This window comes from Meriones unguiculatus, chromosome 19, assembly GCF_030254825.1.
Source record: "Meriones unguiculatus strain TT.TT164.6M chromosome 19, Bangor_MerUng_6.1, whole genome shotgun sequence".
NCBI classification, from domain to species: Eukaryota; Metazoa; Chordata; class Mammalia; order Rodentia; family Muridae; genus Meriones; species Meriones unguiculatus.
Genome location: NC_083366.1, coordinates 40,117,545 through 40,141,607, shown reverse-complemented (window position 1 = coordinate 40,141,607; position 24,063 = coordinate 40,117,545).

Below are 24,063 nucleotides of genomic sequence, written 5' to 3'. Positions count from 1 at the left end.
AACCTTTTATCTACAATGGTGGCCTGCCTACAAAAGATGCTAGGGCAATGGTGGCACAAAGCTTGTGGGAACAACCAACCAATAGCTGATTTGACTTAAGGGCTACTCCACAAGACTGACTCCATACCCAACACTGCAAAATATTTTAAGCACTACAAAAAAAAAATCACAATGTGATTACACCCTATTTTTCTTTAAGTGAATGATTACAATGAGTATATGGAGAAATGAACACGTTCCCCAATACCTTTATGTGATCAAATGTCTTACATAATATGGGTGAACAAAATTGTTCCCATGAACCCACATATATTTTATTTTATTAAATAAAATTGATTTTATATTTTATATAATGGTTAACAATGATCTGACTATAACCCTATGTAACCCCAGGATAACATGGAACTGTAGTCCTTTGTCTCCCGTAAAAGAGCATAAGCAAACATTTTGCACTGAAGAATCTCCAGGCTTTTAAATGAAGAACAACATATTTTATAGGTTTTTTTGACATGATATATTGTAATAACTGCAGTTTTTGTTTAATTGGCTTAAACAGCATGGCTTGGTTTTACTTTGTAAATTTAATAAAATAAATACCAAGGTCTTTTGACCTCCCCCAAAGGGTTAAGAAACTGTTTTAAGTTTTTTGTTAGACTGTCCAAGGGTTATTATTTTAAAATACCATCAGTCAGATTTTAAAATATCGTCAGTCCAAGTCTAGAGATAAACACACACACACACACACACACACACACACACACACACACACGCACACTGACATACATAAGGAACATAGAACTCCGACATTGTCTCCTTGGAGTAACGAGAATACCCAATGCCAGGACTTGACCAGCTCCTACCGGACACAAGTCCCACAGATTCCAGAAGGAATCTTGGCCCTCTCCATAGCTTCCAGATGGAGAGCGGGCTCCAGCAACCCTCTTTTCACACAGAATAGGGTCCCAGCCCTAGCGACCCTCTCTCATGGTCCCAAAAGGAGTAGAGCCATTACAGGCCTCTTCCCCAGGAATTGGAGCATCCTCCAGATTCCTTCGACCAGATTGGAAACTTTCCAAATTTTTCCCAGACCTCGAGAGCAAACTGAAACCAGAAACCAAAACAGACAGCTGGTAGACAAAAACAAAAAAAAAGAGACAAAGACAAAAAACAACCACAGTACCTGCTTTTTAAACATTTAAATGTTTTTTAAAAGCTGTTTTTGTAATATACAAAGCATCCTCTTTAGGAGTGAAATCATAAAGCACATTTATAATTTTAAAAGTCAAGAAGTTGTCTCCTGTGCCAATGAGTTCTAGGCTGTTCCCCACTTTTTTTTCCAACTGATTTAGAGTATCTAGTTTTATGTTGAGGTCCTTGATCCACTTTGACTTTAGTTTTATGCAGGGTGATAAATATGGATCTATTTTCATTTTTCTGCATGTAGACATCCAGTTGGTCCAGCACCATTTGTTGAAGATGCTGTCTTTTTTTAATTGAATGGATTTGGCTTCTTTGTCAAAAATATTTTCAAGAAAATCATAGAAGAAAATTTTCCCAACTTAAAGAAAGAGATGTCCATAAATATACAAGAGGCCTACAGAACTCCAAATAGACTAGATGGGATGTGCATTTAAAGTATGACAGGAATCTACTGCAAAAGGCATTTGAAAGACTCTACCTAGCAGTGTTTCAAAGCAGACACTAAGACTCATAACCAAACCCTCGGCAGAGTGCAGGGAATCATATGAAAAAAGGGGAGTTAGTATGATATGGAAAGGATAGGAGCTCTACAAGGACCAAATATATCCAGGCACAGGGTCTTTTCTGAGACTGACACTCAACCAAGGACCATCTATGGATATAACCTAGAACTTCTGCTTGGATGTGGCCCATGGTAGCTCAGTAACCAAATAGTTTTCCAAAGTAAGGGGAACAAGGACCATTTCTAACAGGATCTCAAGGTCAGGCTCCTTGACTCCCCCCCACCCAGGGGAGGAGCAGTCCTGTTAGGTCACAGAGGAGGACTCTACAGCCAGCCCTGAAGATACCTGATAAAACAGGGTCAAATGAAAGGGGAGGAGGTCCTTCCCTATCAGTGGACTTGGAAAGGGGCAGGGAGGAGGCCAGGGAGGGAGTATGGGGTTGGGGAAGGAATGAGGGAGCGGGATACAGCGGGGACACAGAGTTAACAAAATGTAACTAAAAAGAAAAATAAAATTAAAAAAAAAGTCAAAAAAAAAGTCAAAACCAGACTTTAAAATTTACCAGTGCAAACAATCCAATTTTATATTATTATTATTATTTATTATTATTACTATTATTTTGTAATTCTCTAGTTCCCTTAATAACTGAACTTGTTCCCTTTCTAATTGGATTTTCTGTCAGAGAACAGTAATATCTTCCTGCAGTGATCCTGTGCCACCCACACATGTAGCAGGGAAAGCCACAGGGGCAGAGGGCACAGGAGGCCAGTCTGAATTATGAAAATTGGCAGTTTCTTCTTCTGACTCAGTTTTATCCTCATTATTTAGCTCCTAAATTATTTTCTGCTCTCAAATTACACAAATCTGTTTGAGCTCCTTTATGAACATTTGAAATAACCTTAGAACTACTTTATTTTCTGCCTGTTTGGCTGTTCTAATTTCCCCAAGTAACTCTTTAGCTTGTGAGATTCCTTTTCCCAAGTTTCCAGATTGACAGTACCTTCAACTGGGAACCAGGGACAAACTTCATTTACAAACTAAAGGGGATAAGGGCATTTCTCCCAATTCCTCATGTTTATTAACATTGACTTTAAAGTCCTCATTAACATCTCCCTGCTATTGCTCTGCCCCATGAATGTGCTGCCTGACCTCCATGCCATGGGTGGTCATCAGGAAGCACTTTTTTTCTTAGGCATCCGGTACTCCAAAAACCAGCGTTTCTCATGTTGCCCCTCGTTTTCAAGGTCCCTGTTTTTGCACCAACTGACCCCTCCCATGGGCTAGTCAAACAGGGTCTACCTGAAAGAGGGAGTGGAAATGGGGGAGACAGAGACACAAAGAATGGAGACCAAGACAGGCTTTCTGATCAAGGTCTCAATTTACTGAATGTGCAAACAACACTTATAAAGCAAACAGTACAAGCAAATTTTTTTCAGGGTAGCAACACATTTGCGCCACCTGGCAAGGCATGCAGGAATTCACTCAAGGTTACACAAAGTTTGCTGTCTGGTTCCCAGGGTTGCAGGGAGCTTGTTATCTACTTCTCAGGCTCAGAACATCCAGCTTGCAGAGACCACCAAGGACAGTCTCTGAGAAATGGAACTTAGATAAGACCCGCATCTGCCAAGGCCATGAGACAGAATTCCAATTACCAGACTCCTTCAGTGAGTGAAGAGCAGTATCCTTAAGATTCACTTTTAATGCTAATTCTGCCTCCTCCTGGCAGGCTTGGGTTGGTAAGAGTTCATTTATGCATTGAAAAAAAAAATGTTGTTGTCAGGTGTGTTGGCCAGCATGGACTAAACTAGATAAAAGATGGCAATGGGAGATTCACCGAGTTCTAGTATCCCCCTCAGTGTTGTATCAGGAGAAAGAATTCTATTTTAGAACTTATATCTGCCAGGGCTGCAGAGGAGATAAGGAATAGAAAGGGGAGGGAAGAGAAAGTCAGGCAATGGTGTTCAAGGGAATCTCACAGCTCTGACTAACTAGCAATCAGGTGCTTCTTTACTTATACAGGTTTCATAAAACAAAGACAGAGTAATGGTTATTCAAGAAGTACAGATTATGTGTTTGATTTAGAATTTCAGCCTGTTAGGTGGGATTTTGGGCCAAGGGTCTTGTCTTCTGAAACTGCTGAAAAAAGGACCATTGGCATCAGAGGCTGGGCAATGGGGCAGTCCTCAGAAGCATCTGGTTAGTTGATAAAACTGAAGAGATAGGGAGCAGTCATGTCAGGTTGCAGCAAGCCCAGATTTCAGCTTGCAGTCCGTAGCTGATACCAGAATAGTGTCAACCAGATAAAAATCTGATGAGACAAATTCAGACTAGAGACAGAAGTTAAATTTTGTCTACTAAATGGGAAAAGTGAATAATCCCAAGACCAGGGGAAAAACTCATCTGGGATCCGTTTGAGCTATGCCACATCCAGGTCTCATGATTTTTTGATTTCCTGAAACTCATATGAATTTTCAGTTTACAAAAGGAAATATATTTAAAAAAACCCAGAAATGTAACATATCAGCAAATCTAATAAAAACAACATTCTGAGAGTAGCAGGTAAAACTGCATCAAATGGAATGAGCATCAGTTCTTCTTAGCTGTTTGTTTTTCATCCTTTATCCATGGTCTGAAACTCTAATGCTTTAACTGCGGGCACAGATGTTGGTAATCAGCCACCAATGGAGCTTGGCCACTTTTCATACGCTCAGCATCTACTTTTAGCCCCCATCTCCATGTCACACTGGAAAGTTAGGCAGAAATACACCAGTGGCTTTACTGCTAAACCCTGGATGCTTGGGCTTTCCTTAACAAAGCAACGAGAAGGGATAGGTTTAAGATATTCCTAAATTCTGTGTCAAAGTCTACCTCAGAAATGGCAGATACTAAGAATACCATAGTAAAAGCTATGGCTTTTGGGTCAGATATACACATTAGACAGATGATTTTAGCATGATGTGAAGCACCTTTGAGTCTGTTTCCAGAGAGAACCAAAAGGCAATTAAAATCTCAAGCTTGTGACTGGTTAATAGGCAGTCAGTGCTGCATTAACTTATCAGAACTCTATTGATCAATGCCAAAACTCTGAACTTCTAAAATCTTCGTTACAACTCACGTTTACATATCTTAAAACACCTACTTAGACCCTCCAATCTGTCTTGCATTTATAACCCTGAAACATTTTCCCAGACACTCAAACAATACTCTCTAGGTTCTCATAACCTAAACTCCATTTTTCTATCCAGCTGTTTACCAGAAGACACAGGCAATTAACATGAAGCCTGTGAGCAAGGCAAACCTGTTTGCCTTTCTAAATAGAAGATCTAATACCTAGTTAGTTCTAACTAGCTAATAAACTGACCAATGAGCTAACAGCTGCATACCATAAGCTTACCATAAGCTTAGCCTAGCCGTCAATGTGAGCAGAGACCTGAGAAGGATAAATTATAAGCTAAATAAATGTACCAATCCATGTACCAATCAAAATAACAGAGATGACTAGTTTCTCCATCACCTAGGCAGTGTCCCTGGTTCCTGTGGTTTCATGGGATTCTGAGCAGAGGTGGTCTAGGCATCAGGCACAAAAGATGAGAAACTTTTTTTGTGTAAAAAGGAACATGAAAGATTGACCTGACCTCGTCTCCTGCAATGTGAAACAATGAGTCTCCAGGTGTCCAAAGCTTTGTCCACAGTTTAGGCTGGGCCCTAGCAGTGGGTCAGTTGGGGCAGTCTTGCCCAGTGGTTAACATACCACAACCCAGAGTTGCAGTCATCTGTCACTGTGCCCAAATCTTCTTGGAGACCTTGGGGGAGCTACTGCCAGGATTTTGGGACTCTCTGTCACAATAAGCTTACACATGTTAAATTGCCATATTCATCAGCTTTCTGACAAACTTGGGGGCCAGCATATCTAAGTTTCTCTTTGTCTATCTTTATCATCTGCTCTAAACTACATTCTATAAAATAGAATGCTATACTCTCTAATTCTGTCATATTCCTTAGATGTGTAATTTAGGACTATATTTCAAGTAGATCTACATAGGCAAACTTCATAGTTACCCATCCTAGGTTTAACCTTAAAAACAAACAAAAGAATAGGTAAAGCTCAACGTTGTAACAAACTGCAGTCTTTAGCATAACTTTAAATATCTTTCTGAACTAAAACGAAAGCAGAACTTTCAATTGGATACAGTTCGTAGAGGGGCTAGCAAATCTTGCTGATCTTACCACTTTGCATTAATATTAAATAGCAAAAAGCTTAAAGGACAAAAGTTGTACTTAGCACTAAATAGGGAACTGAACACAGCTGGTAGCCCTAAACAAAGATGGCGGCAAAACCATGGCTCTACCCTCTGTAATTCTGAACCAACATGGCAGCTAGCCACCTTTTGCCACAGGCTGTGGCTGACAATATAAAACATAGCCATTAGGTGTTGCTGATAGCATTGCTACCTCCCATGGTACAGCAATCTCTGTGGAACATTCACAATTTCCCATAACCAAAAGTTCTAACATTGTGATCAAATAAGGATCAAATAAGGTGATCAACTACATTACAGAACAGTACAGAACAATTTTAAACTGTATGAACTATTCTGGCCACACCAAACCTATCGGCCAGAATTCTTCCCCCTTTAAAGACCATAAGAAAATATTTTGCATTGAAGAATCACCAGCCTTTTAAATGAAGAACAACATATTTCACAGTTCTTTCTCAAATCATATTTTTAGGTATGAAGAAACAATAGAGTTCACATGCCTTCCGGCTTTCTGTAACATTCTATATACCTTCAGGTTAGCTTTTCCTAGCTCTGTTCTTCTGGTTTAACCAGACATTCTTACTTAAGACAAGCTATTTCTTTCTTTAATATCCCCGTCTCTTGCTTTTCAGACAACAGAAAAACTCCCATCAAAATCCTCTCCATTCTGACATGATACTGCCAGAGCCCGGCATGGGCTTATTCCACGGTTTGTTTTTTTATAGGCAAAGCAAAAACAAGTCACATCAATACAAAAAGAAGTTCTGGAACTGCCAAGCTCCTTTTCTAAGATTACTTCCCTGTAGCAGATATGGTTCAAGGTCACACAAAAAGCCTTAAGGAACTTAGAATAAGTTTTTTTTTAAATTAATTAATTAATTAATTAGTTAATTTATTTATCTTCTCAATGCAGTTTATTCAGGAACCTTGAACAATCCTCGGACCCTGGGGAAAGCCAGCCCACAGCTTGAATAGCCTCTGGGTAGCCAACCCCAGCGTGCCACGTGGGCAATGCAGATAGGCCCACATACATGGAAGCAAGCCAGATCCTCAGCCTTAGCCAAATATGAAGTTGTTTGTGACAGAGAGCACTCACCATCAGGAAGGTGGAAGGCGGAAACCAGCTCTATCTTTAAGGCATGGCATTACGCAGCTCTCTACAGTTCCCCCTTTTTGTTTTAGACACATCAGGCAAGAGTAGAGGTCTGATCTCTGATATTAGAAATAAATTGGGACTTTGTACTGATGTTCATTTAGGTGTCATCCACCCAAAGAGCATCAGACCCGTCCGATATACCTTTTTCTCAGAGGCGGGACCTGTATATAGGTGCTCTATCTGCATGTACACTGCACACCAGAAGAGGGCACCACCATATGGTTGCTGGGAATTGGACTCAGGACCTCTGGAAGAGCAGCCAGTGCTCTTAACCGTCAAGCCATCTCTCCAGCTCTGATACCAGATTTTGATCTTTTAATAAGTGATTCCTATCTCTGACATGGACGCTAGAAAGAGGGAGAGGCAACTCATCTCCTACATTATCATGGGAAATGCTATAGGAAATTAATTTAAAAGACAGGTTAGACTTGTGTATAGTTAGATTGATGATCACATGATGGGCCCAAGCCCCAAGAGGAGGCTTTATCTATCAATCCGGGATCCTTTACAGCAGGAATTCTCAAGATGATAACAGTAACTGTTACACTTAGTGGTTTATGCTTCTACACATCCGCCAAGCGTGCAATGACTGAAGTTGATATAGGTATGCATAATATCATCTGATAGAATTGAGAGATTAAAAAAATGGAGATAGAAAGAAAACTTTTAGTTTAGGAATTATAAAGTTATTGTAAAAGAAAACATGAAGCAATATTTGAAAAGTGGAAATATGTCGAAAGTGAAAAATACAAACGTCACAAATCCTAGTGACACTATTGAAGTCACGATGCTGACAAACATAGAGGCAAAGGAAAAAGCTTTTCTTTGTTTTGTCCTTTTTTAATTTTTAATTTAATTTTATTAATTACAATTTATTCATTTTGTATCTCAGATGTAGCCCCCTCCCCCATCCTCTTCCAATCCCACACTCCTTTCTTCTTCTTTTCCTATGCCCTTCCCCCAGTCCAATGACAGGGGAGATCCTCCTCCCCTTCCATCTGACCCTAGCCTATCAGTCTCATCAGGAGTGGCTGCATTGTCTTCCTCTGTGGACTGCTAAGGCTGCTCCCTGCTCAGGTGGAGGTGATCAAAGAGGCAGCCCCTGAGTTCATGTCAGAGACAGTACCTGTTCCTACTATTGGGGAACCCTCTTGGACTCTGAGCTGCCATGGGCTACTTCTGTGCAGGGGTTCTATCTCCATGCATGGTCCTTGTTTGGAGTATCAGTCTCAGGAAAGACCCCTGTGCCCAGATCTTTTGGTTCTATTGCTCTCTTTGTGGAGCTCCTGTTCCCACCAGCTCTTTTTGTCTCCCCCTTCTTTCATAAGATTTCCTGCACTCTTCCCATAATTTGTTTGGATAAGAGTCTCAGCCTCTGCTTCAGTAGAGTTTTTGTTTGTTTTTTTGGACATGTTAACAAGAGGTTTAGTAAAAAAAAAAAAAAAAAAAAAAAGTAGAGTCTTTCAGAGGCCATCTGTGGTAGTCTCCTGTCCTGTTACCTGTCTTCTTCTCCTGGTTCCAATGTCTATTGCATTTCTTTTTACTGTATTGTTTTTATGCAAGTTTGACATTTCTTTACACACACACACACACACACACACACACATTATTTTTGGCTATATCTTAGGAAAGAGCTGTGTAGATGCGAGCTCTTCTTCTAATGATTTGTTACAGAAAAATGTTCTGTGGAGAACACATTTGGCTCTGTCCACATCTTGAAGTGTTTAATCTGTGTTTCTATTCTGTAGTCTTAGAATTTGGGGCTTCATGTGAAGGTCCATGAGTCATTTTGAACTGCCTTTCACAAAAGACAAGAAATCAGGTTCAATTTACTCTTTACATGTTGATTTCCAATTTTCCCAGCAGTATATGTTTTTTTTTCATAGTTTAGATATAATTTTCTTATTGAATATATGATTTTTAAATATTTTCACAATTTCTGTTTTTTTCACATTTTTTTAATTTTTTATTATTATAAGTTACATTTTATTAACTCTGTAACCAAGCTGTATCCCACTCCCTTATTCCCTCCCAATTCCACCCTCCCTCCCTCAGCTTCTCCCTGCCCCTTTCCAAGTCCACGGATTGGGGAGGACCTCCTCCCCTTTCATCTGGCCCTGTTTTATCAGGTATCTTCAGGACTGGCTGCAAAGTCTTCCTCTGTGGCCTAGCAAGACTGCTTCTCCCTTGGGGTATGGGAAGGTCAAAGAGCCAGACACTGAGTTCATGTCAGAGATAGTCCCTGTTCCCCTTACTATGGGAAACCAATTGGTTATTGAGCTACCACGAGCTTCATCCGAGCAAAGGTTCTAGGTTATATCCATACGGTTCTTGGTTGGAGAAACAGATTCAGAAAAAACCCCTGTGCCCAGATATATTTGGCCAGCAGTATATGTTGAAGGAACTCTTTTCTTTAAAATATTGCCAGCCACTTTTGTACAAAATCAGATGGCTGAGGTGTGTGAATTCACATGTTGGTCCTCTGCTTCGTCTCACTGGTCTACACCTCTGACTTTGTGACATTTCCATGCTGTTCTCTCACCGTGACTTTACATTGTATTTAGAAGCTGCACAGTGTAACTCCTCCAGAGATATTCTTTTTATTTAGTATTTGGCTTTTTCATTTGCTCATGCAAATTTTAGGAATAATTTTCTCTTTACATGAAGGTCATTGGAACCTTTATGGAATTTTGGTGGAATCTGTACATCAGCTTTGGTAACATACCCATTCTTACAATATTAATGTTTCTGATGTGTTTTTTTTTTTCAAGACATTTGCATTCCTCCATGATTCTTTCTGATTTCTATATGGCAGTTTTCTGATTTTGCCTAGGACATGATAGAAGTTATGAATGGCTTGTGTTGAACATTTGGACTTTGCTGGTATTGACATTATAGTAACATTATCTTTTAATCTGTGGTATGAGCTATGTATTAGTTAGGGTTACAATTACCATGAACAAAAGTAAATTTTGAAGGAAAGAGTTTATCTGAATCTTGCTCTCATGTCAGTGTTCATCACTAATGCAGGTAGGGCAGAAACTCAAGCAGGACAGGAAACTGGAGGCAGGAGCTAATGGGGAGGTCATGAGGAGTACTGTATACTGATTTGCTCCTCATCGTTCAGCTTTCTTAGAGATCCCAAGACCACCACACGAGCCCAGGTGTAGCATCACCCACAGTTGGCTGGACCCCCCCCCCCCCCGCCATCAGTTATTTTTAAGGGTCTTACAGATTTGCCTTCAGGTCAGTCTTCAGAGTCACCTGAGAGGAGAGAACTTCACCTGCAAGAATACCTTTATAAGACTGAGAAATCTCCTTATTCTTCATAACTATTTTGATAGAATTGCTTTTCTTAATTGCCTTTTCAGAGTTTTCATTATTGGCGTACAGACACCCAGCTGATTCATACATATTGTTTTTGTATCTTAAAGTTTTGTAAAATTTGTTTCTTAGTCATAAGTAATTTGCTTTGAAATATTTATGTTCGTGAGCATACATGTTGTATTTCTTGCTTTCTGATTTGATGACTCATTTCTGGTTATTTTCTAATCACTCTAGTTGAGATGTCCAGTGATGAATTGTAGACTCTCTTCTCATGTTCTTACTCTTACAGAAGAAACGTTCAGTTCACATTTTATCATCAAGGATGGTGTTATCACCTCCTGGAAGGCAAGGAAACAGTCTGCAGAGAAACAGTGTGTGCCTGGCCCTCCCTGTGGCTCTCAGACTATTGAAACACAGATCTCAAATAATTATAACTTCCCCCAAATGGTATGTAATGAGAAAGGCTGCCACCCTGGCTCCAGGAGAGAAGGAAGTTTCCTCCCACTTAGGGATTTAATAAAGCACTGACAGTTTATGAAAACAACTTGCAAGGTAGAGTTAAATTGAGGCAGTAATAGATCAGGGTTGAGCAAGATTGCTTAAATGTATACACCGCTTATCCTCTGCTTAAAACTAAAACTCATAACATGACTTTGAAAATGGAGTTAGGGACATTGGTCTCTTTTATTGCTCCTTTCCCCAATGTGCTCAAAAATAAACCTCTCTGTGCTATTCAGCAACATTGCTCTCTTTTATTGATGATCTCTAATGCCTGTTGACAATCTATCTGTATATTGTTAAAGTTTATAATATCTTGTTCACATGGTAGTATGTCTTGATTTTTCCTGGCCCCAAAGAAGAGTTTAATCTATCTTTTACACTTCAGAAGATATTGTCATTTGAAAAGATAATGCAGAAGAGTCTTATGTATTTGCATTCATCAGACAGGGAAAACTTAATGTTGAGTCAATTATATATTCACAGTCAATTATATACACATATATATCATAAAGAGGCTCATTTATGGTCCAAGTGTTCTGTGCCTCCAAGGTTCACTCAATCCTCCCGTACAAAAATATTTATGTGGTATGAATTACATATAATTTTCCCTCAAGATTTTGCTATTTTTGTTACTTTTAACACACACCCACATTTATTTTATAAACTAACCACTTGGGGGAAATATTGATCTCTTTAGGGTCTATGTTTTTACCAATTAGTCATATTTTATCCTTCAGTATATCTTTGCAAGCAATTTTCATTCCAAAAATTACACACATCTATGGTTGCGATTTTTAACAAGAAATTCAACAAACAATCTAAACAAGGGGAAAAAGCCTCAAAGTTTTTGTCATGGAAACATAACATAATCCATGACAGCATACTTTTGTAAGTTGATTTTTTGCATAAATAAACAAAAAAAAATCTTAACAGAAAATATTGAAATAATCTTGGAGACAGTCTTCCCTCGAGGTATACGGTCATTCCTCATTTCATTAATGGTAGAGCCAAGCCACCTAGTTCCAAAAAATATCGAAAGTCTAAAATATAGTAACTCTGTTCAAAAAAGGGAAATCTGAGAAACACTGTTTAAAATAATGCTTAAAATCACTAGTGGTATGGCATATTAACAGGGTCTATCCCAGATGATGTCTCTTCCCTCAAGGCCAAATTCACCCAACTATCTCCCAAATGCAATTCTTCCAAGTAGCAGCCCAATGCAAGGTAGAATCCCAACATATAAACTGGGGGGTGGGGAGGCATCTGGTCTATAACAGAAGGGAGGAAAAGGACACTTCATCTCCCTGGCATTGTCTCCCTAAACTCATTTTTCCAGTTCATTCCTAACCAAAACAACAGACAATTCCTACATGAGAGACATTTGCAAAAGATTTGGCAGATTATTCAAAATGAACAATGCACAAAACACAGAATCACTTAAGAATGTTTTAGATTCACTGAAGCATTCACTCATCTATAGCTGATTGGTGAAGTCTTCTGTCTGTATTCACATGATTGGAGGAAGCACACAGAGAAGGTTGAGAGAGCTGTTTGGGTGGCTTCTTATCACCTTTGACCTCAAGAATGCTTTATCATTTTGTTTTCCAAGGTACCTGGCCTGCTACAAGTCCTAGAAGATGTTTCAGTTCCTAGGAAGTTTGAATGGTCTGGAAAAACCTTTTTTGCTTCAGGTTTCCCCAGCTTATGCCTGGAGGCTTCTATGTATTATTGAACAGGTGAAACATGTATCTCTAGAGAGCAGCATCATGTCCTAAGAGACCTGAGGATTTGCATTTCACCTTCAGTAGTTGCACTTTGAGGTTCTTTTTCAGGTTATCTATCTTATTGCTTTCTTACTCCACCTGAATGTTTTAAAGAAAACCCAATGCATCACTTTATTCCAGTGTTTACAACTTTAGGATAATAAAGAATAACAAAGCAAACAAGTCAGGGACATATGTAGTCTTGGATTTTTCACCAAACCTACTTTATTTAGGGTTCTTAGACACCTTTACCTCTTCCAAGCTCAACCCACCTCATACCCCTATATACACCTTAAACACATTATTAGGGCAAAGGGGTGTAGACCTCTTTTTATCTACTTCCTGCTGATTAGGGTTGATGAGTCTTTAGGGGATTACAAAACTCAGTCATCAGGATACCAGCAGTCCAATCTGAAGGCCAACACCAAGCATCAGCAGGATTCAGAAGATCGAGGAAAGTCTGTGAAAGCCACAAAACTCAGCTGGAAGGTCTCTGGAATGCTTCTCTCTGCGAAGCAAGTGTCAAAGCATGAGGATCAGTGCAGTGGTGTCACTCCAGAAGGCCGATGTCTCACTGTGTGGGCCTCTGTATATCTCCTCTCCTCAGAGTCCACCTGTGGATAGTCTCATCTGGTCAAAGTCAAGCCCCTCACGTGTGAGTGCTCACAGCAAAAAATCATGTTCTTTCTCTCAAGCCAACTTCCAGCAGAACATCACATGCCCAGCTTGTGACAAAACATCACATGACAAAACTGAGTCTTCAAGGAAACCAGAAAGTCCACCTCAGATACTCCCAATCCCACTGCTAGAGGTCCCACAAAACACCAAGCTAACAGAGAACCTGGAGCAGTCTCATGCAGGCCCTGTGCTTAATGCTTCAGTCTCTGCGAGTTCTCTTGATGTCCTCCATATCCTCTGGCTCAGCTGCTAAAATCTGTCCTCAGAGAGGAGAGAACCCATGTGCCTGAGCAGCAACCAGGAGAACAGAGTCATGAAATATGAGTGTGTGGCTGGAATGCAGGGGGCCAGGTGACCTAGTAAATGCCACCTGGTTTGTGTAAGCCCTAATGGATGAACAGACGTGAGAGCCAGTAGATGTGGCACAATGTTCCTAGCTATTCTTACACAGCATTTTGTCCTGGAGTGAGATTCTCGAGGAGAGCTTGTTTTCCAAACTGTGATGGCATACTGTAAAAGACAATGTTTCCCTCGTGTTTTCCTGTATATTTCATGACCACACATCAATATCTCGAATGTGTTTGGAATTGCCTCACACTCTCTAGTCTTAGCAGTTAATGTGTCCTGCACCTGTCCCCATCTGATGCTTGAGGAAGCCTCTCAGGACACCTAAACAGGCAGTGCAGTGTATGGGCCCCCTCTAGTGGCAGCGGCCTCATATTAAGCCACACATTAGCTGACTAATCCCACCACTGGCCCAGCACATCTGGCAAGCAGGACAGATTGTGGGTGGAGGGTTTTGCAGCCTTGCCTGGCTACAAGAGATGCAAGTTCATATCTATCCTCCATTACTGACTGCCCGCACTTGGGTCACCATCATGGATTGCAGAAAGTTTCCACCACAGTAGGTACACACCCTGCAAGGGGCCCCCAACTCCACCATCTCTATCCACACTCTCTTCCTCCACCCTTCTCCACACCAGATCCCTCTCAGGCCTTTCCCCAACCACCCCCAGTCTACCAGAAAAATATATTCTGTTTCCCCTTCTCAAGAAGATCAATCTGTCCACCCTAGAGCCCTCCTCTTTGCCCAGAGTCTCTGGGTGTATATATGGTAGCTTGATTAAAAATTACTTACCAGCTAATATCCACTTGTAAGTGAGTATATACCATGTTTGTCTTTCTGGGTCTGAGTTACCCGATTCAGAATTATCTTTACTAGTTGCCCCCATTTGCCTGTAAATTTCATGATGTCATTTTTTTTAAACAGCTGAGTAATGCTATATATTGTAAACATGACACATTTTCTTTATTTGTTCTTTAAGTGAGGTACATCTAGGTTGTATCCAGTTTCTGGGTATTAGGAATAAAGCTACTATGAACATAGTTGAGCAAGTTTCATTGTGGTAGAATGGAGTGTCCTTTGGGGTATATGCCCAAAACTATAGGTGGGTATACCTGGGTCTTGAAGTAGATTGATTCCTAATTTTCTAAGGAATGTCCATATTGATTTCTGTGGTGTCTGTAGAAGTTTGCACTCCCACCAGCAATGGAGGCGTGGTCCCCTCCTTGCTCCACATCCTTGCCAGGATGAGCTGTCCCTTCTGTTATTGGTCTTGCCATTCTGATAGGTGTACGATGGAATCTCAAAGTAGTTTTGATTAGCAATTCCCTGATGGCCAAGGATGTTGAACTCATTTTTTTATTAAGCAAATCTTTATTTTCACCCTTCATTATCATAGTTTTCTATTTTAAAAGTAATTATGACTACCTCTTAATGCTAGAATAAGTTTTCTTAAGGTATCCTGTAAAAATATGTGATACATCAATTAGAATGAGATTTTGTAACATATTTTATGTTGACACAGTGATAGCATAATATTTATATTTCTTTTTATTTTTTAAATTTTTATTAATTACACTATATACACTTTGAATCCCCCCTTTACCCTTTCCCTCCTTCCTTCCCAGTCTCACCCTCCCTCCTCCTTCTCTACGAATGCCCCTCCCCAAGTACACTGATAGGGGAGGTTCTCCTCTGCTTCCTTCTATTCCTAGTCTCTCAGGTCTCATCGGGACTGGCTGCATTGTCTTCCTCTGTGACCTGGTAAGGCTGCTCCCCACTCAGGGGGAGTTGATTAAAGAGTAGGCCAATCAGTTCATGTCAGAGACAGTCCCTGTTCCCATCACTATGTAACCCACTTGGACACTGAACTGTCATGGGCTACATCTGTGCAGGGGTTCTAGGTTATCTCCATCAATGGACCTTGGTTGGAGTATCAGTCTTAGAAAAGACTCCTCTGCCCGTATTTTTTGGCTCTGTTACTCTCCTTGAGGAGCTCCTGTCCTATCCAGGTCTTACTATTTCCCACTTCTTTCATAAGATTCCCTGCATTCTGCCCAAAGTTTGGCCATAAGTCTCAGCATCAGCTTTGATACCCTGCAGGGTAGAGCCTTTCAGAGAACCTTTGAGGCAGGCTCCTGTCCTGTTCCCTGTTTTCCCATTCTTCTGATGTCAATCCTCTTAGCCTTGCTGAATAGGGGTTGAGCAATTTAGCTAGAGTCCTCCCTCTTGATTTATTTCTTTAGGTGTACGGATTTTAGTAGGTTTATCCTCTATTATATGTCTAATATCCCTTATTAGACATTATTAGTATGGATCTATCCCTTATGAGTGAGCATATACCCTGTGTGTCTTTCTGCTTCTGGGATACCTCACTCAGGATGATATTTTCCTGTTCCCACTGTTTGCCTGCAAATTTCATGATTTCCTTGTTTCTTATTCCTGAGTAATATACCATTGAGTAGACGTACCATAATTTCTATATCTGTTCCTCAGTTGAGGGGCATCTGGGTTGTTTCTAGGTTCTGCCTATTATGAATAAAGCTGCTACAAACATGGTTGAGCAAATGTCCTTATTGTGTACTTGAACATCTTTTGGATATATGCCTAGGAGTGGTATAGCTGGATCTTGAGGAAGTGCTATTCCTAATTGTCTGGAGGAGGGTTCCCCTTTCTCCACACCTCTCCAGCATGTGTTGTCAGTTGAGCTCTTGATCTTAGCCATTCTGATGAGTGTAAGGTGAAATCTCAGGATGGTTTTGATTTGCATTTCCCTGGTGACTAAGAGCACTGAACATTTCTTTAAGTGTTTCTCTGCCATTCGAGATTCCTCTATTGATAATTCTCTGTTTAGCTCTGTACCCCATTTTTTTAAAGTATGTGAATTAGTTTATTTATTTTTTAATTTTACTTTATTTTATTAATTACACTTTATTCACTTTGTATCCCCTCATAAGCCCCTCCTTTCTCCCCTCCTGATTCCATCCTCTTCCCCCTTCTTCACAAATGCCCTTCCCCAAGTCCACTGATAAGGGAGGTCCTCCTCTCCTTCCTCATGATCTTAGTCTATCAGATCACATCAGGAGTGTGTGTACTGTCATCTTCTGTGGCCTGGTAAGGCTGTTCCCCCCTCAGGGGGAGGTGATCAAAGAGCAGGCCAATCAGATTATGTCAGAGGCAGTCCCTCTTCTCATTACTATGTAACCCTCTTGGACACTAAATTGCCATGGGCATGGAAATAACCTAGAACCCGTGCACAGATGTACCACATTTTTTAATTGGATTACTTGATTTGTTGCTGTTTAAATTCTTGAGTTCTTTATATATTCTGGATATTAGCTCTCTGTCAGAAAGTGGGCTGGTGAAGATCCTTTCCCAATCTGTAGGCAGTCGTTTTGTTTTGACAACAGTGTCCTTTGCTTTACAGAAGCTTTTCAGTTTTATGAGGTCCCATTTATTGATTGTTGCTCTTAGAGCCTGTGCTGTTGGTGTTCTGTTCAGGAAGTTGTCTCCTGTGCCAATGAGTTCAAGGCTCTTCCCACTTTTTCTTCTAAGCCATTTAGTGTGTCTGGTTTTATATTGAGCTCTTTGATACATTTGGAATTTAGTTTTGTGCAGGGTGATAAGTATGGATCTATTTGAACTTGTGTTTCTGGGCCATACCAGATTTCTTGAGTTCTTCATATATTTTGGATATTAGACCTTGATCAGACATGGAGTTGTTAAAAAAAAAAATCCATTCTGTGGGCCACCATTTTCTCCAATTGACAGTGACTTTTACGTTACAGAAGTTTTCAGTTTCATGTGGTCCCATTTATTAATTGTCCATTATCAGTTGTCTAAAGTGCCAAGGCCCTACTTTATTTTCTATCAGGTTCAGCATGTCTGGTTTGATGTTGTGGTCTTTAATCTACTTGGACTTGAGTTTTGTGCACGGTGGTAAATAAAGATTTATTTGCATTCATATATATGCAGCCATCCAGTTGAACCAGAATCATTTGTTGATGATTTTTTTTACATTTTGTAATTCTCTCATGTGTTCATACATGTAAGGAGTTATGCCTGTGTCTTCAGTTTGATCCCATTGATCAACATGTCTGTTTTTATGTCAATACCATATATATATATTTTAAATATATTAGCTCTGTAGCACAGCTTGAAATCAGGGAAGGTGATACCTCCAGCAACACTTTTATTGTTCAGGATTGTTTTAGCTCTCCTGGGTTTTTGTTTTTCTATTTGAAAGTGAGAATTGCCCTTTCATGGTCTGTAAGAAATTGTTTTGGAATTTTGATGGGAATTGCAGTGAAGCTAGAGATTGCTTTTGGTACGATGGCCATTTTTATTATGTAAATTTTTACAAACCATGAACATGGAGATCTTTTCATCTTCTGAAGCTTCCTCCATTTCTTTATTAAAGTCTTGAAGTTTTCATCATACAGGTTGCTCACATATTTGGAGAGTTACCCCCAAATATGTTCTATTGTTTGTGGCTACAGTGAAGGGTGCTATTGCAATGGTTTTTTTCAGTTCATTTGTCATTGTATATGGGAGGTCTACTTATTGTTTTAAGTAAGTCTTGTGTTCAGCCACTGTGGTGAAAGTGTTTTTCAGCTGGAGGAGTTGCCTGGTGAAATTTATAGAGCCACTTATGTATACTACCATATCATCTGCAAATAATGATACCATGCCAGATATATGAGAGCTGGTACAGCAATCACAAGCATGGAAGGGCAAATTACCATCAGGAAGCAACCCAAACAATGTGTCTGGGGCCTTGGCTCACCCATTGTAGAGTGTACAAAGTGTTCCATTTCCAGGAAGTTCATAAGCTTGTCTCAGGCCCTTTCTGCATGGCTCTTGGTATTGGAATATCCGGGGCCTGCTAAGTAAGGAGATAGGCTGTGCTGGAACCGTATTGCCCTGGATGCTATTAATTTTGATCTTAATCTGGCATCTAGTCATCTGGGTTTGGGGTGTTATAGGTCTAGGAGTTGTTGTGAGCTGATCCACAGGGTTTGTGTGGGAGAGATGGTCCTGCAACTGGTCTGCACACATGGATGAGGGGGAGTTGCCATCCCTCACCCTCACTCCTTGCCACCTGTGACAGGTACCTGGCCCCAGGGCCATGAGAGCGGGAGGGCCGGACCTGTCCCTCAGCTGCTGCAGCTCTCTACAAAGTGGGCCCTGAGCCTCACCTGAACAGCACAGTGCAACAGGCTCTGCTAACCTGCTGCATGGCCCCGAGGGCATGAGAGTGAGAGAGATGGTTCTGCCCCTGGTCTCCTGAGGCACTGGAGGAGCTGGTCCTGGTGGTACTGGACCCTGGACATGTGTATGCAGGAAAGCTGGAAGTCTGACCAGCTCACATACCTCCCAGGCCCAAATCCAGACTATGATCCAGAGCTTTGAGTTGGCCACTCCAACATCTACCCCATAGGACTGCTGGAGCACATGAAGGACCCAGTCCTTCTGATTCCTGAGATGGAATCTCAGCATCATTTTGATTTGCATTTTCCTGATGACTAAGGAAGCTGAGCATTTCTTTAAGTGCTTCTTGGCCATTTGAGACCCTTCTTGAGATTCCTCTGTTGAGAACTCTTTGTTTAGTTCTGTGCCCCAGAACTAAATGATTGGGTTATTTTATTTATTGGTGTTTGATTTCTTGAGTTCATTATAATTTTGGATACTAGCTCTTTATCGGCTGTAGGCTTGGTGAAATCTTTTCCCAACCTGTTACTGTTGCTTTGATCTATTGACAGTGCCTTTGCATTATGGAAGGTTTTCAGTTTCAAGAGGTCCTGTTTATTAATTGTTGATCTTAGAACCTGAGCTGTTGGTGTTCTGTTCAGGAAGTTGTCTCCTGTACCCATGAGTTTGAGGCTCTTCTCCAAATTTTCTTCTAATAAATTTAGTATATCTGATATTGAGGTCTTTGATCCACTTTGACTGGAGTTTTGTGCAGGAAGATAAACATGGATCTACTTACACATTTTTACATGTAGACATTCAGTTAGACCAGCACCATCTTTTGAAGATGCTGTCTTTTTTTTCCATTGTATGGGTTTGGCTCCTTTACAAAAAATCAAGTGACCATAGGTGTGTCGGTTTCTTTCTGGGTCTTCCATCGATCCCATTGATCAACCTGTCTATTTCTATTACAGTATAATGCACTTTCATCACTACGTCTCTGTAGTACAGCTTGAAGTCATGGATGAAGATTCTTCCAGAAGTTCTTTCGTTGTATAGGATTGTTTTTGCTATTCTGGAACAGCAAAAGTTACAATGTCCATGTTTCCTCTTCTATGTGGGTCTTAACTTTTAAACTTCCTCTGTGTGTGCTTCCATCCATATACCACAGAGGACAGGTATATAATGAGGGTCTAGGGTAGAGGAGGGAATTTCCTAAGGAAGGGGAGTTAGAACATAGTGTTATAAGGAGACTGAATGGATGAAATAGGGAGGGAAGTAGTGAAGGGTAAAGGAGGGAATATCGAGAAGGACAACTACTACTTAGGGCCTTTTGAAAAGCCATGTAGAAACCTACTGCTATAGAAGCTTCCTAAAATACATACATATGTGAAGTGAATTTAAATGGAGTCACCGTGTAATGGGAAAAAATATCCAAACTAGAAAATCTTATGCCACCAAATAAACACTTGTATTCCAGGAATGTACATCTTGTTGAGTCATTAGCCAAAGGTGTCCCATGGACCCTCTTGCTAACATCACAGGCTAACACAAAGGCTAGAGTTTGCTTTCCACAGCCTGATCCTACTGGTCCTATTGATCCTGATCCTGATTCTACTGCTGAGGGCAATGTTTATATCATCAAACAACAGGTGTCAAGCTGGTTTCCAACTAGAAGCTTCACTCCTGCTGACTAGCATTCATGGTACTGGAAGAGTCTGTATTCCACCAGGAGAAAGGAAATTTTCCAAACCATGCATCTATTGCACCCGAAAACAGTAACCTGCCCACAAAATAGACTGCTACAACAGTGACACAACTGTTACAGGAGGAACCAACAACTTCGACTTCAATTTAAGAGCCACTCCATGAAATAAAACCATACCAGATACTGCTAAAATCACCAACACTTTAGACTAGGTAGGTCATGGGTGTAAGGGAAAATATTCTGTGGGCCTCAAATGACATTTTTCTTTCTTTTTTTTTTAAATTTTATTTTTCTTTTTAGTTACATTTTGTTAATTCTGTGTCCCAGCTGTATACTGCTCCCTCATTCCCTCCCCAACCCCACACTCCCTCCCTGGTCTCCTCCCTGCCCCTTTCCAAGTCCACTGATAGGGGAGGACCTCCTCCCCTTTCATTTGACCCTGTTTTATCAGGTATCTTCAAGGCTGGCTGCAAAGTCCTCCTCTGTGGCCAAACAGGACTGCGCATCCCCTGGGGGGGGGGGGGGGTCAAAGAGCCTGCCCTTGAGATCCTGTTAGAAATAGTCCTTGTTCCCCTTACTTTGGAAAACTACTTGGTTACTGAGCTACCATGGGCCACATCCGAGCAGAAGTTCTAGGTTATATCCATAGATGGTCCTTGGTTGAGTGTCAGTCTCAGAAAAGACCCTGTGCCTGGATATATTTGGACCTTGTAGAGCTACTATCCTTTCAATATCATACTAATTCCCCTTCTTTCATATGATTCCCTGCACTCTGCCGAGGGTTTGGTTATGAGTCTTAGTGTCTCCTTTGAAACACTGCTAGGTGGAGTCTTTCTATATCCATAGATCAGCGTATTTTTCAATCTTCATCAGAGAAGCTTCTTTCAGTTCATGAAAATTAAAACAGAGACCCTCAAGTGGACAATGTACTGAGAGTGAGAAATATTGAAGAACTTGGTTTTAAAATGGAATGTTTCTATCAACTCATTCCGCTCAAGGTTCGAGGACATATTTGGAAGAGGAAGCAGAAAGACTGGAAGAGCCAGAGGTGACAGAGGACTCTAAGGAACCAGTTCTTCCAAATCAAACAGAAATGATGCACAGAAGAGCTCATAGACATAGTGACAACACATACAAGAGCTGCACAGGTTCATGGTCAGTGAGGTCCCAGCACCGAGAGGGAGGTGGACATGGAGTTGTAACACAAACCAAGAAACTATTCTCAATTAATACCTGCTGTAAATACAACAATGGGTTTTCTGCAATGAATGCCACTGGGTGACCTCAGCCATACCCCAGAGCAAACCCATGTTTTGGTGTTGTTGGCCTTTTGCTTTGCTTGGGCTTTGTGTTGTTGTTGTTTTGATATCCTTTTCTTCAGACCTTTGTTTTGCTGTGTTTGGGGGTAGGAAATCACAAGAGAACAAATATAAAGTTGGTTGTGTAGAGGGTGTGGAGGATGCAGGAGGTGTTAGGGGAAGGGAATGACATGATCGAAATCTATTGTATGAAAAAATAAAACCTAAGGAAAAAAAAGAAAAAAAGCATCAGAAAATCAAAATACTCAGGGAGATCTGTAAAGCAGCAGCAGGCACTCTAAGTAGTGCCAAGAGCACAGAGTCTACCAGAATTTCCTCATCTCTTTGTCCCAAATATGACACGCAGACAGCTCTTGCTGTAGTAGTTACTGATCTTTTAATATTAATAAAGAATGTGCTTGAAAATTATTCAAAAAGTGATCACTTTGTGTTGTCAGAATTTCTTTTCAAAACAGTTCTCGGTTTAGGGGGTAAATTGAGGCAAAAATCCAGAATGGAATTATGTCCAAAGAACCAGTAACCCTTGGGCTGGGACTACAATTACAATCAGAAAGTTTTTGGGTTCGGTAAATGACAGAGCACCAGGGAGAAGGCAGGGCTGCCTCAGGGATGGAGAGGGAAGGAACCTTTTCCCCTGATAAGCCAAACTCCTGAGTGTGACATCCTGACACCTTGCTTGAGCACAGGGACTTGTGGTTGATAAAAGGGCCTGGCTGGTGCTGTGAGGACACCTACCCTGAGTCCTGCACAGACTTCACAGGTGAGTTCTGCATGTCATGGTGGATGAGGCTGCATTTGATGTCAGAAAAATCTGTGGAGGGCTGAAGTGTGGGAGAGAAGGATGTGGGCTCCCTGTCACTCTGGAAATGGAAAGTGGCAGGATTCAGGGAGAAGATGGACTATCATTTCCAAACTGCAATCCAGAATTGTGTCAGTGTCCACAAGGAGTGTGTGGGTGGTCAGAGCTGCTCCTTCCCTAGGGCAGGCAGGGGTAGGAGACAGAGGCAGCTGCAGTGCAGCTGGAGTAGGAAGCTCTTGCTCACTCAGCTTCTGCACAATCTTTGTGTGATTTTCCCTGCAAAGCCTGAGAACTTTGATCTGAGCTGTATGACTCTCGTGACTTCAGTCTTTCAGAGATGAAGCATTCTTTCTTTACCCAATGTAAACCATGTAAACCATGAAATATGAGAATTGTACATAAAACAGACACGGGGGTATACACTAACACTAACAACTGATTGAAAAAATGAATCTTTAGTGCATGATGGGAATATGATTCATGCCAGGTCTTTGCCTTACTAAAATACACCTAAATTGCACAAAACATAATTTACATATTAAATACTGTTTAAAGAAGCCAAATAAATACACTCAAAAATTATATATATATATATATATATATATATATATATATATATGAATTTTAAAAGCCAGAATTTTGATTCACACTAGGTGGTCACAAACATGTTCTGTGACTCCTGAACTGTATATCTCCAAAGTTTTCCTTTCAGTCATGTGTCTAAAATATGTGTAACACAGACTGAGTTGATTGATTCTAAGTGGTGGAAATAAGAAGCTCGTGAAAGCTAATTAAAATGCTCATATATCTTCAAAGAACAGTGGTAAAGAGCACTCACTGCTCTTCTAGATTTCCCTTATTCAACTATCAGCACTCACATGGCAGCTAACAATCATGTGCAAGTCTTGTTTCAGGAATCCAGTGCCTTATTCTGGCGTCTGCAAGCACCAGGCACACAGCAGTGCCTACAACTGCAGGCAGGTGAAACACCCACACACAACAATGACTATTTAAAATAAATAAAATGACATACAAATGTCTCTCTGACAGCTTCTTGAATTGATGTAAATGAATATTTTTTCGAGTCCAGAAGTGACACTACTCATAAAACAGAGACAGCTTCCTTATTTCAATATGTGTTATATTATCTCAAAGAACCAAGAAGTGTTTATTTAATAATGCACAGGCATAAAGATCATTATAGACGTAAAGCAAATAAAACTTATATACATTGATAAATGTATTAAAGATAGTTCATTATAATCAATGGATCTCTGGGAGCTTGGAAATTTAACTGTGCATTCAAGAACTCATTCA